Source organism: Malaya genurostris, chromosome 3, assembly GCF_030247185.1.
Source record: "Malaya genurostris strain Urasoe2022 chromosome 3, Malgen_1.1, whole genome shotgun sequence".
In the NCBI taxonomy this organism is placed as follows: domain Eukaryota; kingdom Metazoa; phylum Arthropoda; class Insecta; order Diptera; family Culicidae; genus Malaya; species Malaya genurostris.
Genome location: NC_080572.1, coordinates 289,587,062 through 289,598,571, shown reverse-complemented (window position 1 = coordinate 289,598,571; position 11,510 = coordinate 289,587,062). Strand labels below are relative to the sequence as shown.

The following is an 11,510-nucleotide window of genomic DNA, read 5'->3' as shown; positions in this document are numbered from 1 at the left end:
GCACCATTTGTACACAATTTTTCGACGTTGTTCTGCTGAAAGTCCACGCATTTCGAAACAAACTAATGAAAACGAATAAACAACTGCACAAGTGGTTAGAGAAGAGTGTAAACAACAGGACGCAGCCATAAAAACTGACAGTTTCTGAACCATTGCGAAATGGCAGCGGTTTTTGGTTGCGTCCATACTTTCTGGGACAATCTTTATCGTCTATTTAAAAAGCTAGCAACTGACACTCAGCAGCTCTTAAAAATAAGGATACAGCTCCTATGGTCATTCCAATCTTGCTTTGGAAACACCGCATAAACCGTAACAACAAATGCCTACTCTGATTCTGTACACTATTAATGCAAGTCAGTGAAATTCGTTCTTGTCGGTCATTAAACATCGTACGAGCCTGCGAAGCCTCGGCCCGGACGGCCCTGCAACTTCATCCCTGATTCTGTTGCTGTTGCTCTTTTATGACTCTCCTCGTGATGTCGCCTCATTCGGACTAGGTACGAACACCGCCGATATACAGGTGAGAAAGTGTGTGAATGGACACAAAGCACAAAGCGGAGGACTTAAAAATAAACGTAAAACGTCTTGTCTGGCATCAATCGGCGTCGCCGGCCGTCGTCGTCTCTGGCAAACACGGGGGCTGTTTTTCTCTCATCGCTGCGATCCCGATGGAAATGGGACCTGCGGCATTCGGTACCGCGCTTCACCGCGTAGTCGCACAGGTACCGCGAACGTGAACGGTTGCGTTTTTTCTTTTTTGGTTTTTCATTTTGGTTTCGGTTCCACCGGCTAGTCGTCGTCGGTTCCAGTAGGCTCCAGTGTGTGTTTTCAGGTGCACAGAAACAGAAAGAGAGCTCAACGGCCAGAGCGGGAACGAACCCGTCGGGTCGGATCCCGTCGTCGGACGTCGTCGTAATCGAAGTCACTGTTTTTCCATCGACCGGGTCGCTTGGAGAAAGAGCATTTTTTTGTTGCATCGACGGTGGTGTGAAGAGTGCTCCTTGGTTTTTGTGTATGAATTCGAAAAATTCCAATCGAAAACTCGTTTTACCTTTTCTTTTCTTCGGTGCTCGTAAAAAAAAAGTTGTGTGTGGCAGCTGGAAGAACGAAGGGAAAATTACCGAGCGAGTGCGCGCCGCCCGGAGTGTGTGTTTCAGAGTGTTGGTTGATTATGATTAATAGTTTGTAACTAAGTTTCTTGGAGGAATTGAAGGTTTTCTTGTAGCTTTTTTTTCGGTGCGTGGTGCGTGGTTTCAGCAATAAAAACCAATCGTTTTTCGTGTTCGTTTAATCTGAAATGCATCACTTGAAAAGCATCTAAAAAAAACAAGGAAACATTGATTCGCGCCCTGAAAACGGAATAAGACTAGTGCTTCTCTCGGTTCTGGATGTTGTCTTTGGAATGGAGAAGAATGAAAACTGTGAATGTGCCTTTGGACGAAGTCGTCGCACCGTGCGTCTTCCCGCCAGAGACCCCAAACAAGGCTCAGTCCCCCCCGCCTCCGTGCCTTCGATGGTCGTTTCGTCGGCAAAATGCACTCGAAAAGGCTCAAGCCGACCGACACCGTTTAGCATTCAACCGAGCAGCTCATCGTCGTCGTCTCGGCCGCCAGACACCGCACATAATAATGCTGGTTGGTGGTAGTATTTTAAAATGCTCATCGAAAATAACCGATCCGTATATAATCCCGATCTGGAAACGCAAGCTCGAGCATCAGCAGCATCCCCACAAAAATGGACTCTCGTCTCGATTGGCCCTAGGCGATTCTCGAGAATTCATGTGCACACACAAAACAAAAATAAAAAAAATAACAAAACGATCCGCAACAACTTCTTCAGTGGTACTTTTAAAACTTATAATTCACTCCGATTGCCGAGTTATTTGTTGCCTTCGAGCGCTGAAACATGCTGCATTGGAGTTGGAACAAAAAAAAAAGAACTCCCAACAGCAGCATCCGAAGCAGAGCCTCCTTTCGATCCGTATCTCTTTGTTTCGCCAGGAGTTGCGTTTCAGTTCGATTGGCAGGGCGATTTTCGGAAGCCTTTTGCGCCACGCAATATTTAAATCGTTCGTCGTTGATCGAGTATAGACACACACACTTAAAAAAAAAACTAAAACCGGAGGAGGCAACCGAAGTTCGGCGGCACCTCCAGGGCCATTTGACCGATGGTCAACTGACTACTGACTGCGAGGTACAAACTGCGAGGGCCGGTTGGGTATTTTTCAAAGATCGTGTTGTTGTTTCGGCAGAATGTGAAGCTCAGTTGAAGTGATTCGTGAGTCCAGTCTTCTAAAGAGTTAGCGAACAGGTCGATCTAGATAACAGCTCTAGGTTGGAACTCGCTTTAGTTGAAATCTTAATTTGTTTTGCACGAATATAAATTAGCTTGAAAATTGATTTATTCAATTCAATTCCTTGGGCTGTTTTATCTTTACCCAACGAGGAATAGAATGAAAATAGTTGACGAATGAAATAGAAACATTTTTGCAAAAGTATCCCCGAAGGGACCAATCGTACTCGCAAACGTTTTTTTTATCAATAGAACTAACACATTGGCTGGAAAGCCCCGGGTCTAACAAAGGGAACACGTTTTTTTTTGGTTCAAAATTAACCTTATTCGTCAACGTAGTCTCCATCAAGAGCAACGCAATCATTCCAGCGCCGCTCTAACATTTCAGCACCACTTTTGTAGAACGATTTATCTTTTGCCTCAAAAGTGGCCTTTTCAGGTCTGCGTATAGCCAGTAGTCGCTGGGAGCCAAATCTGGCGAATACCGTGGATGTGGGAGCAATTCGAAGCTCAATTTATGTAGATTTGCCATTGTTCCGATTGACTTGTGACACTTGTTTCTTTGCTATATGCGGTCGTTTCTTTGCTATTTCAGCCTTCAAAAGCTCCAATAACGCTATATAATATTCACTGTTAATTCACACTTTCTTAAGATAGTCGATAAATATTACACCACGCACATCCCCAAACACCGAGGCCATAACCTTTCCAGCCGATTGTTGTGCTTTGGACGAGGTTCACTTAGATGACGATCGTTCTGATTCCGGAGTGAATCCATGTTTCATCCATTGTCACATATCGAGGCAAAAATTCCGGTTTGTTGCGTTTAAACATCGCTAAACACTGCTTAGAACCAACAACACAGTTCTCGTTTTTTGGTCAACACATTCTTACGATGTCAGCTAACTCACGCAACTTCACATTTCGATCATTTAAAACGATTTTGTGATTTTTTTCTATGTTTTCTAGTGTTACCGCCTCATTTGGACGTCCACTGCGTTCTGCATCTTCGGTTTCTCTACGACGACCACGTTTGAAGTCAGTAAACCAACGTTTTATTGTTGTTTCTGATGAAGCGGAGTCTCCATAACACTTTTCAAACCATTGCACAGTGCGAAAAAAATCTATGAAAACCCGCAATGAATTCTGTATTTCATGAACTAATTGAAATAGGTCAACAAACTAAAGCGTTTCTTATGTAAAAATGTCCAAGGAATGGTTTACAATGGCCGCACGAATCGCAATCCTGCTCGTTTCACCTCAAATGTACAGCAGTTTTGGGGGTTTCGCTCTGTAACTTGAAAAGAAGTCGAGTGCGGTATTCTGGAATAGCCTACTTTCATGTAAAAAAGTCTATAGAATCGAATGGAAGAACCTACACTGGCCGCACGAAACGATTTGATGACTATTTTACCGAAATTTAAGGACAATTTACAATAAAATATCATGAAATGGGGTAAAATAGACACCATAACGTTTCGTGCAGCCAGTATAAGTGCTAACATTCGATTCTACAGACTTTTTACATAAGATAAGCTAGATTTAGTAAACTTCCAATAAGTTTTACCATGATTTAAGACCAATTTATAATAAAATACCATAAAATTGAGGGAATGGGGTAAAATAGCCACCAAAACGTTTCGTGCGGCCACTGTGGGTTCTTCCATAAGGTTCTACAGACTTTTTTACATAATATAAGATAGTTTTCGTATGCTTTCAACGTGGTTCGCTTAAGACTTGAGGCTGATTTAGATGAAAATTTCACATATTGGAGGAACTGGGGTAAAATAGCCACCAAAACGCACAATAACGCACAAACTAATGAATAGAATATCATGAAATTTTGACAGCTGTCTTTTAAAGGTTAGTATTAACTGAAAAAAAAGATGACTACAATAAAACTAGCGCCATCTATGTGTTAGGCCCGGGACTTTTCAGCCCATGTGTTAAGGTGCCACGTATTCTCTTCCGGATATGATTCTTGCATTCCGGTATTCAAAGCGATAAAAATGCTCATCAATCAGACCAGAATTTTGTTTTGTAAAAACCATTATCACAATGTTGAAGAGATTCTTTTCTAGAGTTGCTCAAATAACAAAAAGTTCGTAAAAAATAAAAATAATTAAGGCAACTTACGAAGCTAATGAATAGCATTCTAAGCAGACCTGTTTTTAAGAAATTATCCACACTTGAGTCGTCTTCCGACGCAACAGAACAAATTTCGAAGCAGCTTTTTTCAACTTTTAAGCAGCGAGAAAGTTCGTTCAGAGCTTATACTATACGTTCAAGTTGCCAAAAAGTGCCTCGCGTACTTTAAAGCACTAAGAAAGTAGTTTTTTTCAGATACTGTAGAACTTTTAGTGCTTTGAAGAGACTCCGCTTCAACTTTAAATTGATATTATTATAACCAATTTGAACATTCTGTGTGTTCTGTGTTCGAATCCCAACCTTACTCATAGGGTCAGAAATTTTTTTTCTCGATCCTAGAGCCCAATTACGATAAGTTTGAATGACCTCTCCATTTTATACAGACAGAATAGATAGCGTAGCAACCCGCCATAAACTCTGCTTATAACTTTTCATTATTATCCAACTAAAAGCTGACTAGAGAAAGAACTGGTGAATGAAATAGTCGATGTTATAATTGGCGAGAAAAATAACTCAGAGGCGGGATTTGCATCCGCCAGTTTCTTCAGTCCAAGGAAATTTTTGTGTCAATTGAACTACACCGAATGTGACGTAACTCACCTCAGAAAGCAACACAATTGTGCAGAGCTCCGTACATGTCCAGACTGTGCACGGCTGGTGCGTGGTTAAATTTTCAGTCTCACCTGAATCTAATTCGTCTTCTGCTCTCGCTGCTTGCATATAAAATTAGCACTGCAAATGAGACTCACACAAATAGCACTTGCAATCACATACGGTACTTCGGGTGGCTCTTATTGTTAGGGTGATCCGAAAATTATTTTCCGAATGTGTTGAGATAAAGATTTACTTTCTGCAGCAAAATTAAAAACCAACTTCGATTGAACAGCTCTGCTAAAGACACCGTTTCGGTATCTCTTATGGTTTTAGTAGTGAGGATATTTTAGTCAAGCAACTTAGAGTGTTATTGAGAAAAATCAGTTTTTTTTTGTTTTAGCATTTTTATTTTCATCCAAATACATTTCAAGTAGTCGAAAATTGTCGATTTAAATTTGCTGTTGATAATTCGAAAACTCAAATGAGAACCGGCACCCTCTATTTATGATTCTGGCCGAAGAGAATTTCGGTCATCGAGTTGATGTTGAGACAATGAAGCGGGTAGACTATTCATAACTGAGCAAGCAAAACTACAAATGACTAGGTGCGATTATTCATCTTAGCTGTTCATCAAATAATTTTAATTTGGAAAATAAAATTTTACCGCACTGCTTGCATTCGGCGAGTATTCTCCTATTTTTCAACTAGAATTTTGACGTAGGACTACGTCTTTCTTTACTATGCCCATCTGGGTGCAATTCATCTGCACGTTCGCAGTGTGAGCTTTGCTTCAAACAAGAGCGATTGCGTCATTCAACTGCTGGCCGTTTTCATTGGAGAAAGAAATATGGCTTTAAATGTTATGTAAAGAAATTTTAAGAATACTTCTTTGCAAATCGAAGGTAAAAATCATCAGTTTTGGGCAAATCTGGAATAATTTGATTAGCTTTGTGCTATTTTCGCAGTGCGAAATTCGCACCAAACGAGCACAAATAAAGCTACCGTTTGGCTGCATCGTGTTCGAGAAATTCCGCAATTTGGCCTTTCTGAATGCCAGAAATGAATCACGTACAGTTTTTTGATAGTTTTTATTTTCACTTAAATATTGAGATGTATGAAACATTGAACTATTTGAGCGATCGTACAACTTGTGTTACGATTATATTTATGTGATGATTTCTTTTAGGTCAAGGCTCAAACTTACAAATGAGTTTGACTGACGCCTTTCTTCCTGGAATACAAACGTAATCATCCGCAATCAAATAGTCATTTCCAAGACTCGTAGGCCTTTTCAGGACCCCAAAAGTAACGTAAAGAACTTATTTAGAAAACTGTCATCTGAAACCGAATGGTCCTTTTCAGGATTACAATATATAATTAAACGGTCAAATGGTATCAAATTAGTTAATATCTACACACATCTCGAATGCAATCCTACGTCAGTTTCGTGGCTACGTCGCTGACATTACCTACCCCAAGCTTTTAATAGAAATGACGAATATTTTTCAAATAAACTACGAAACCAATCAAGTGGCAATAGTGAATATGACAAATGTCTCAACCCAGCGAGGCAGGACATTATTTAAATCACTGTTTTTTTAACATTTTCGGAACTTCCAGATAAAATACTAATTTCAAACTTCTTCACATAACGTTCCTATTTTCTTTTTTTTCGTAAAATTTTTAATCATAAATAAATAATTCGTCTTGTTAAGTCTTTTTTGTCGAACGACAATTTTAAATTTTCTTGATAACAAAATCTGCATGTAACTAATATGGAAAAAATGCTGCAGAAAGTCAAAAAGCCAAACTTACTGATAGCACCATATTTTATATTTACCTAGTGAATGAAATTGCTCAAACCTCATTTCGCAGTAGTAGACACCAGCACTAGTACGGTCCTGCAAACAGATCATGCAAACTTCCACGTAACAAGTAAATGAAGTCGTGAGGCTTACGTTTCAGATTTTTCTAAACCTGGCGATTGTAGTTTTTTTGAAAATATCAGTATTTTTAATTTAAGTGATATGAACTGCTGATACCCTTTTTTCCTAATTTAGTTAAACTTTGCTCAAGACACATACGTAATAATGGCTAAAATAAATGATTCATATAAAGCAATTACGGTTTCATTCCCCATCAGTCTTGTGCCAAGGTTACACTTGAGCAATTTCATGTAAAATCAAAGGTCGAGTTAGTTTCTTAGTTTTTGATTTGGCTCAATTTTTGCATAAGTATTCTTTATGACCAAAACGGGGACACTTGCATCATCAGGTTGGCTTATTTTTGCGAAGGGCCTAAGCATAAACGATTAGTTAGATTGATTTGGCGTTTTCCGCAAAGTTTTAGGTAACATTTCATGGAGGAAGTATAAATAAAATGTTGAAATTAAAAAAAAAACAATTTTCTCAAAGGAGACGGGTATAGCATGATGGGTAAGTCGATGCCTTTTACGCTGCCCATCTGGGTTCGATTCCCGACCTCGCACATAGGGTCAGAAAGTTTTTCTAGGTTCGTAAATCGTACACAGAGTAGCAGCAGACCTTATGCGCTCTTTTTATTGCACTGAGACAAGTTTGTTCTCATTCTCAGAAGACAACCATGCGCAGAGGAAGAGCTGCTCTCGCAAAAACTCGTTCGCGCATTTGTGTACCACGGCAGAAATGAATGTACAACGCTTCGTTCGCTCTCGGTGCATTTAGCCAAGAACAAGGTACGAGGGCTCCAGTTTAACAACATTTATACAATTTGTAACAATATTAAACCCCATCCTGTTTTCTGAAACTTGTTTAATTACTTTCCTTGGCGAACGGCACAATAGTGAATAATTAGGTTTTCAAAAGCGGAATAAAAGTATCTTTGACTACTCAATCATTCTAAAGCTTTTTTATAGACTTCTTGAAAATCCTTGTGCGATCTTGCTCAAAATCATCACAATTAGATTAAAATGAAAGGTTCGTTTTCAATATCCAGTAGTTAAAAATCTTTTAGATCTCAACAACTTGTAAGTTAAATACTGGGTTGAAATCTGTTAGATAAAATACATAACATTCAAAATGTGGAATGAATCCCGCAGCCGAGGGAAACACGTAGAAAGTTTCCATGCAAAAATCAACACATTTGCTCTGAAAGTACCGGCTAAGATTTTACCCGGTTATCCCATTCAAAGTTTTTTCCCGATTGTTGCATTAAAAATGACTTCAAACGTTTTCTGCTCTGGAAAGTTCTAGTCCGGTTTTGGCACACAAAATATAAATTAGGTTTTCGTATTCGAAACTACTTAAAGGGGCCGATCCGGCGAACGATTAAAATTAGGTTAAAGCCGAGTATAAATACAAGATATAAACAAACTTGAAGGGTTTTAACGACAAGTTGCACTTATTAGCTATTCATATAACGCTCTGCTATGTTTCAAACAGTATCACACACATAGTTTTTTTGAAAAAAAGCTTTAAAAATAAATGTTTCATTCATGTCTATTCATGTTAACTTGATTATGTTATGTGCATTAGACCGCAGAAAACTGTTTTGTTGTTGTCGCTCATTTGAATCAAGATGTAGAAAACTAAAACTACAGTGGTCTGTACCTCCAAAATGGATCTGGTATCGATCGATTTTCACGAACTTAGATTCAAAGTTTGAATTATGCGTTTGAATTGGTGTAGCAAAATCCTGCACTCCTGTTACTTCTGTGTATGATATTCAAGCTAAATAGGGTAGTATTAATCAGCTGCATAGCACGCACAAAGATTGAACATGTTTTTCTTATTAAATTGCTGAATAAATTTCAAATACATCACAACGCATGGAATTTCAATGAGACCGACGACATAAACTTACCCAACGAGCCCAAATTATTGATATCGGATAATTCATATCCGATAACATTGAGTGATATTCAGCTTTGACGTTTACGTCACTTGTACCATTATACCATCGTAGTGACAGGCATTTTAACTTCAAACTTGTTTAATGAACACAGAGTAGCATTAAAACGAACCTAACTTTGTTGAAATGTTGATTCCGAACCAGACAGTAATACTGATAACGATGAAGACATTCTTAATTTCTAAATAAAACCAAAATTTATCTTATTAAAAATAATTTGTTTCAAAATTTATTATAAAATCTGCAATAAATATGTTGAATAAAAAGATAATACTGACTATGTTTATTTACAGTGAAACAAAAAAATTGCTTATTTCCACCCCTGGAATAAGAATCAACCGGAAATCTTGGATATCGAAAATACCTCAAACATTATTTTCCAGAGACTACTTCTTGAACCCGTACCAAAATACCCATATTGTAGTCGTCCAAAAATATAAATGAGCCGGAAATCGTTTTCATTGTATGCAAAAACCTTTTTTTTTAAGAAGTAGGTTCGTACAAAAAGTTTCCGTTATTTGAGAGTACGTAAAAGGAGCTAACGTAAAAAAAGTGTTTGTAAACAGAGTTTTGGGTGCATAGTAGTTACATATGATATTAGGTTATGTAAAATAACATGCATTGTAAGAAGTTTGATCAGTTCCTCGATTTTTCAAAGAGACAAAATATAACACACACACACAAAATCTCGAATAGTATTTTTGATCCAATTGAGGTTATATTTTCAGAACAAAATAAATACACTTTTTTTACAGTGTATACTTTTTCATATAATTACCTAAAACATTGCCGACAACATCGAATCAATCTCGCAAATCATTCATGAGATAGAGCTTTCTGATCATTTTCAAGAGTAGGCTTTTTTTTGCTTAGACCTTTTTTAAACTGTAGGTGTGAAACTGTAAATTGATCCACACACCGACCGTGCAAAGTTAGAACATGTACGAAACTCAGAACAATTGGGTTGCTTTCTGAACTACTGCAAAACTGATGATTAATAAATCCTAATGAAAAAAAAAAGATAAATTATCCAAGGCCGGAAGATGATACAATGTTTTCTTTTGGATTTCGTTCTAAAATTAATAGAAAATTCGAATCAAAGTGGCATAAACTTCCACTCTTGGCTCCCCGCTACCGCGGTTCACATTGACGAAAGGTACCGTGAAAATTTAGTCAAGCATTCAACGTCGAAGGCCGCATCCAACTGGTTTTACGAAAACTTGCTGCACCGGGTCGAAAGTAATAGCATGGTAAAGTACAATAATTACATGGCTATGAATTAGTCAAAACCTCGGCGGGCAGTGTTTATAGTAATAGTAGTTTTTTTCTCCTATTCCTAATTTCAACCTGCGATGTTGTTGCGCCTTCACTGCCTTCTCACGCCCGGCTTCTCGGGGGGAGTGCATAATTAGTGGGCACTGACCGAAATGGAATATATTTCAAAAGCTGAACTGCAAGCTTCAAGATTATCACGCTGTGGCGATCACTGCTTTTATTAAACGAATTGTTTTTGACATTGATCAAACTTTTCTCATCTTCAGTGTTGAATCTAAACCCATCTTGAATTAAAAACATCAGCTGGTATTTAGATCGCTGATCGACAATAAAATAAATGAATGAAAAAGCAGATTTTGAATAATCCGGAGCTGATTATTTTTCTTCTGTTCGGGCCCAAAGGCCCGATGTCTTCCTTGATTGACCACAAATTCTTTTCGTTCAGCTTTCAATCCAAAATATTAGCAAAAAATTTGCTAAGATAGTTTTCAAATTGATTATGGTCAACTTGGTTATCGAATATGTGCTCAATTTCCGAGTACATGAGCAGAAAACACAGAAGTTTTAGTTTCGTATATTGAAATAAAAGGTCCCCACGCTCACCCCTCCGACAGTGGGCGGCAGCGAGGTGATTTAAATTGTGGGCAATCGGCTGCCGTGCGTTTGTTTCCGTCAACATCAAACATAGTATTTTATCCGGTATTTTTTTATTCAAAAATTTGAATAATTTTGGGATATCGTTAGTACAGATCCTTTTTTTTGAAATATTTTATCATTATTGAATTATAGCCATTTAAAAAAATTGTAAAAAAAGATTCTATACTCGTCCATAAGTATTGCAAGCTTATCAAATTACCTAACAGTTGCTTTCAAATGAGTCGTAAGTCTTTTGAAATCGAATCTTTTGTCTCCGAGAAATCGAGAAATTGTATCTTTCAAACGAGCCTAGGCTTGTTAAATTCGGCTGAGCCTGAAAAATTGAGCAATAAACACAATACAACGCGTTTTGTCGCTTACGTCGCTTATACCATCATATCTCCGGAACCGGAAGTGTCAGTCATTTGATCTTCGAACCTGATCAATGGTCCAGTAGTATCTATCGAACGAACCTAGACTTGTAGAAATCGACTCTCCAAGTCATCTCTAAGAAAATTGTGCAATAAACGAAACAACACGTTTTGTCGCTAACGTCACTTATACCATAATTGAGCGGTAGAAATATTTATGAAAAGTACAAATTCCACCAATTTTTTAATTTTATTTTTGAATTTTTTTATTTGGCTCAAATTTTAGTCAAACGAAACAATTTGCTT

General features: G+C 37.9%; 1 protein-coding gene across 1 annotated transcript in view; it reads left to right on the top strand.

The window, feature by feature from the left end:
- The first annotated feature begins 523 nt into the window (after window positions 1-523).
- The window catches only part of LOC131436934 (protein prickle-like), an 87,649-nt gene continuing 76,662 nt past the window's right edge, over window positions 524-11,510 (top strand). Inside the window, exon 1 of the mRNA XM_058605931.1 lies at window positions 524-1,160. The gene's annotated coding sequence lies outside the window, so the exon portion shown is untranslated. The remainder of the gene's footprint in view (window positions 1,161-11,510) is intronic.